This window comes from Somniosus microcephalus, chromosome 4 (assembly GCF_052327205.1).
Source record: "Somniosus microcephalus isolate GS21.2 chromosome 4, FLI_Smic_1.0, whole genome shotgun sequence".
NCBI lineage: Eukaryota > Metazoa > Chordata > Chondrichthyes > Squaliformes > Somniosidae > Somniosus > Somniosus microcephalus.
The window spans coordinates 349,059,808-349,065,807 of NC_140990.1; positions in this window are offsets into that span (position 1 = coordinate 349,059,808).

Sequence of the window (6,000 nt, forward strand, 5' to 3'; positions counted from 1 at the left end):
ATTAATGAGCAAGATCTAGGAAAAGGATTGACCAGTGGTAAGAACGTGAATCACTAACAGACGAAACAAAGAAGGATCGCTGGAGCCGGGAGATGATCAGCAGAATCTTCCCTCTCCAGTGACAGGGCAACGGAAGAGAGCGCACAGCACAAAACTCGCCCGTGGAAAGAAGGATTGCGGCGTTGTGTTTATGCTGAGGGGGCAGTGGGTGAGCTAGAGAGGATTAACAGTCAGGCTGGGGGAGTGTGGCCTGGGATCACTGCTCGGGATACAACTTCTTCCCAAATTTTTTCTGTGGCGGGAAAGAAAGAAAGACTTGTATTTTTACAGCGCCGTTCATGACCAGCGAACGTCGAACAGCATTTTACAGCCAATGAAATATTTTTGAAGCGTAGTCACTGTAGGAAACCCGGCAGCCAATTTGTGCACAGCAAGCTCCCACAATCAGCACTGTGACGATGACGGGGCTCCTGTTTTAGTGACGTTGGTTGAGCGATAAATATTGGCCTAGGACACCCGGGAAAAACCCCCTGCTCTTCTTCAAAATAGTGCCTTGGGATCTTTTACATCCACGTCAGAGCAGACAGGGCTTCGGTTTAACGTCTCATGCGAAAGACAGTGCAGCACTCCCTCAGTACTGCCCCTCCGACAGTGCAGCACTCCCTCAGTACTGCCCCTCCGACAGTGCAGCACTCCCTCAGTACTGACCCTCTGACAGTGCAGCACTCCCTCAGTACTGCCCCTCCGACAGTGCAGCGCTCCCTCAGTACTGACCCTCTGACAGTGCAGCACTCCCTCAGTACTGCCCCTCCGACAGTGCAGCACTCCCTCAGTACTGACCCTCTGACAATGCAGCGCTCCCTCAGTACTGCCCCTCCGACAGTGCAGCACTCCCTCAGTACTGCCCCTCCGACAGTGCGGCGCTCCCTCAGTACTGCCCCTCCGACAGTGCGGCGCTCCCTCAGTACTGCCCCTCCGACAGTGCGGCACTCCCTCAGTACTGCCCCTCCGACAGTGCGGCGCTCCCTCAGTACTGCCCCTCCGACAGTGCGGCGCTCCCTCAGTACTGCCCCTCCGACAGTGCGGCGCTCCCTCAGTCCTGCCCCTCCGACAGTGCAGCTCTCCCTCAGTACTGCCCCTCCGACAGTGCGGCGCTCCCTCAGTACTGCCCCTCCTACAGTGCGGCACTCCCTCAGTACTGCCCCTCCGACAGTGCGGCACTCCCTCAGTACTGCCCCTCCGACAGTGCGGCGCTCCCTCAGTACTGCCCCTCCGACAGTGCGGCACTCCCTCAGTACTGCCCCTCCGACAGTGCGGCACTCCCTCAGTACTGCCCCTCCGACAGTGCGGCGCTCCCTCAGTACTCCCCCTCCGACAGTGCGGCACTCCCTCAGTACTGCCCCTCCGACAGTGCGGCGCTCCCTCAGTACTGCCCCTCCGACAGTGCGGCGCTGTCTCAGTACCGCCCCTCCGACAGTGCGGCACTCCCTCAGTACTGCCCCTCCGACAGTGCGGCGCTCCCTCAGTACTACCCCTCCGACAGTGCGGCGCTCCCTCATTACTGCCCCTCCGACAGTGCGGCACTCCCTCAGTACTGCCCCTCCGACAGTGTGGCGCTCTCTCAGTACCGCCCCTCCGACAGTGCGGCACTCCCTCAGTACTGCCCCTCCGACAGTGCGGCGCTCCCTCAGTACCGCCCCTCCGACAGTGCGGCGCTCCCTCAGTACTCCCCCTCCGACAGTGCGGCACTCCCTCAGTACTGCCCCTCCGACAGTGCGGCGCTCCCTCAGTACTGCCCCTCCGACAGTGCGGCGCTCCCTCAGTACTGCCCCTCCGACAGTGCGGCGCTCCCTCAGTACTCCCCCTCCGACAGTGCGGCACTCCCTCAGTACTGCCCCTCCGACAGTGCGGCGCTCCCTCAGTACTGCCCCTCCGACAGTGCAGCGCTCCCTCAGTACTGCCCCTCCGACAGTGCAGCACTCCCTCAGTACTGCCCCTCCGACAGTGCTGCGCTCCCTCAGTACTGCCCCTCCGACAGTGCAGCACTCCCTCAGTACTGCCCCTCCGACAGTGCGGCGCTCCCTTTGGATTTTGTGCTCAAGTCTCTGGAGTGTGACTTAAACCCATGACGTTCTGACTCAGAGGCAAGAGTCCTGCCCACTGAGCTATGGCTGGCACCTAATAGGAACAGGAGGAGGCCATTCATCCCCTTGAGAATGTGGTGCTGGGATAGCGTTGGAAAGATGTGCACTCTCTCCTACTTCGACAGTGCAGCGCCCCCTGCGGGCACTCTAACCTCTGACTCAGCAATACCTGGGAGATTCGCTGCAGTCTATATCGATGCTTCATTGAGCACGCTCCCTGTGCCCTTCACACTTCAATTGTTACACATGCAAATTTCTGAATTGTAATTTAGAAAATTGCCACTCTGAGCTCTATTTAAGGTGAGTATCCTCTTTTTATTTGTTTTTAGGAGGTGGGCAATGCTGGTTTGACAGTTTAATTGCTCATCCCTCATTGCCTGAGAGAATTATGAGCAAGCACATGGTGAGAGATTGGAGTCACGTGCAGGCCCAGCCCGGGTAAGGACGGCAGCTTCTCTTCAACAACAACCTGCATTTATATAGCGCCTTTAACATAGTAAAACATCCCAAGGCGCTTCACAGGAGTGCCAATCAGACAAAGCTTGACACCGAGCCACATAAGATATTAGGGCAGGTGAGCAACAGTTGGTCAAAGACAAAGGGGGAGAAATTCAGTAGCTTGCGCCACCCGTTAGCGCCTCAAGAGGGCGCCAAGTGGGTCGCGAGCCAACTCGTGCCCGGGCGCGGCACTGCCCACGCCTCCCGCCAAATTCAGCGGGACGTTAGTGGTGGTGCTAAGCAATAGCGCTGCGCTACTGCCAATGACGTCATCGGTGTGCGCAGTGCCCCGCTGACGCCCCGGCCGCGATATTCGGCAGCGCCCCCTGATTTACCGCCGGACGCTTTGTCCGACAGGGTCAGGGGGGCCTACCTGCGGCCGGGGAGGCGCAAATTAAAGCCGAGGCGCGGGGCGGCCATTTTTGTAGTTGGCCGCCTGCCAGCACCTGCCTGCACTCCCGTCCCCGACCTCCTGAACCCCCCCCCGCCGCGGAGTGCCGGCTGCGCTCTTTTGCCGGCACTCGCGATCCTCGATCGCGCTGCACAAGGCCCCTCCCCTTTAAGAAGGGGAGGAAGGCCTGCAATACCGCCGTGTGATGTGCTGCAGCGTGTGGCGCTGCGGCACGTAGCGCTACGATAGTCACTCGCAGCGCCCCAAGAGGGATGCGGGGCACCTCTAGTAGCGCCGCGCTTCCCTTTGGGGCGCAACCACTCAATTTCTGGTGCGGGGGTGCAAATGTTTCCGGGGCGCTACTTTTAGCGCCCTGGCGAGGCTGGCGCCCCAAATGGGACTTTACTCCCCCATAGGATTTAAGGAGCGACTTACAGGAGGAGAGAGAGGCGGAGAGGTTTAGGGAGGGAATTCCAGAGCTCGGGGTCCAGGCCGCCAATGGCGGAACGATTATAGTGGGGCGATGGTCAAGATCCCAGAATTGGAGGCGCAGAGATCTGGGGGGTTGTGGGGCTGGAGGAGGTTACAGAGGCAGGGAGGGGCGAGGACATGGAGGGATTTGAACACACGATGAGAATTTGTAAATTGAGGCGCTGCCTGAATGACATTAATGAACCAATTGGGCTTTACCCACAACCCAATGGAGTTCATGGGGATTTGAGCCACAAATCACCAGGTTTATTGAATTCAGTTGCACATCGCGCCCTGGTGGGGTTTGAACTTGTGATCTCCGAGGTCCAGTACCACAGCCACTCAACTACTGCACCCATAGCTATGAACGTTGGCCAGGACACCGGGAGAACCCGCTGTCCTGGGGTCTTCGGCACCCCCTGAATGGGCAATCAGTGTGCTGAGAGACATTGGTCTGTCACTGACCAGCAGAGGGACCAGCAGTAACACCCAATGGCCTTACAGGGATACAGGTGGAAGTAAAAGATCCCCTGGCACTCTCTGAAGAGCTGGGGAGTTCTCCCCGGTGTCCTGGGGCCAATATTTATCCCTCAACCAACATCACTAAAACAGATTATCCGGTCAGTATCACATTGCTGTGTGTGGGAGCTTGCTGTGCGTAAATTGGCTGCCGCGTTTCCCACATTACAACAGTGACTACACTTCAAAAAGTACTTCATTGGCTGTAAAGCGCTTTGGGACGTTCTGAGATCATGAAAGACACTAATAGAAATGTAAGTCTTTCTTTTTATCTTTCGCTCGCCCTCTTTCTCTCATCATCATAATCAACTTTATTGTCATTGTTAGTGCACAGGTGCAGTACAACGAAATGTAGGCTTGCGGCTCCCGAGAGTGTACATTTAGATTAAGACATTTAAACATTCAACATTCATTTGGCTTGTAATACATGAACATAAACATAATAAAGTGCATTGGCAGATGTGCAGGCTTTAGAGTTTATTTGTGGAGTTCAGTAGGATGACAGCCCTGGGAAAGAAGCTGTTCCTAAATCTGGTCGTACGGGTGCGAATGCATCTGTAGCGTCTCCCAGATGGCAGGAGGGCGAACAGACTGTGGCTGGGGTGGGTAGGGTCTTTGATGATGGTCCGTGACCTCCGTAAACAGCGTTTCTGGTATATGTGCTCTATGGTCGGTAGCCGGGTGCCGGTAATGCGTTGGGCAGTTTTGACTACCCGCTGCAGGGCTTTCCGGTCATAGTAGCTACAGCTGCCATACCATACTGTGATATAGTTCGTCAGGATGCTCTCTATAGTGCAGCGGTAAAAGTTAGAGAGGATCAGGGGTGACAGGTTACATCCCTTCAGCCTCCTTAGGAAATATAGGCGCTGCTGGGCCTTCTTCACCAGAGAGGAGGTATTGAGGGACCAGGAGAGGTCTTCCGTGATGTGGACTCCGAGGAACTTAAAGCTGTCCACCCTTTCCACCACAGCCCCATGGATGTGGATGGGGGTGTGACTTCCACTCTAACAGCCAAATAATATAGTGTACATCATGTGGGATGAGGCTCCTCTCCTGAGCAGTGTATCCTCTCTCATACCCTACGAGTGCCTTAGGAGAGCTGTGGTTTCACAGAGTGGTTTCACCGTGGATCTCTGTCCCGAGGGGTTGGGGTAGGGTTAAAGAGGAGCAGGTATTGGAGTGCAGTGGGAGAGTTAGAAGAGCGAACCGCTCAGACAACACAGGGCCCTCAGCAACTGAACAAAGCAATTGCCGACTGTAGCTGGATGAAGTTATGTCAATCACTGGGGATTTTATCTGTAGTCAGACCCAGGGAGCAGCAGCAACATCACCTCTCCTGTCCTGTCGGTGGAAGCGAGGAGCAATCAGCCGTGCGCTGTGCAATGAAGCAAATGAGAAGCCTTTGGCCAGGGAGCTGTGAGCTTTAAACCACCGGCACCCCTCCTATTCTCGCACCATGACTCCCACCGAAGACCCATCGACTGCCGAACAAGCTCACTCTGAAAGGAGCAGCTTCCTTCCACATTAAGACACAGAGGCTCCGCTGCTAAGATGTTCCTTCACCACGAGGAGAAATTCCATCTTGCCAACGCACCGTTCGCCCTTGGGGCGGTGCTGGGACTGAGTCACGGTGGCGGTTAATCGGGCTCGCTGAACCGCCCGTGCTGATTGTAGGACAGAGCGATACCCAGGCAGGCCGAATACAACCTGTCCCAAAAACAGGAGGACCTCCCCGCCCCCACACACAGCGGCAAATCAGGGTCCAAGAAGGAGGCTAAGACCCCGAGTACTGCTAGTTCCTGCGCCCCCCCTGCACCACAGACCCCAGGCTACCGACACTGGCCCCGACCCTGGCCCCCACCCCTGACCCCCACCCCTGACCCCGACCTTGGCCCCGACCCCGCACCACAGACCCCGACACTGGCCCCGACCCCGCACCACAGACCCCGACACTGGCCCCGACCCTGGCCCCGAACC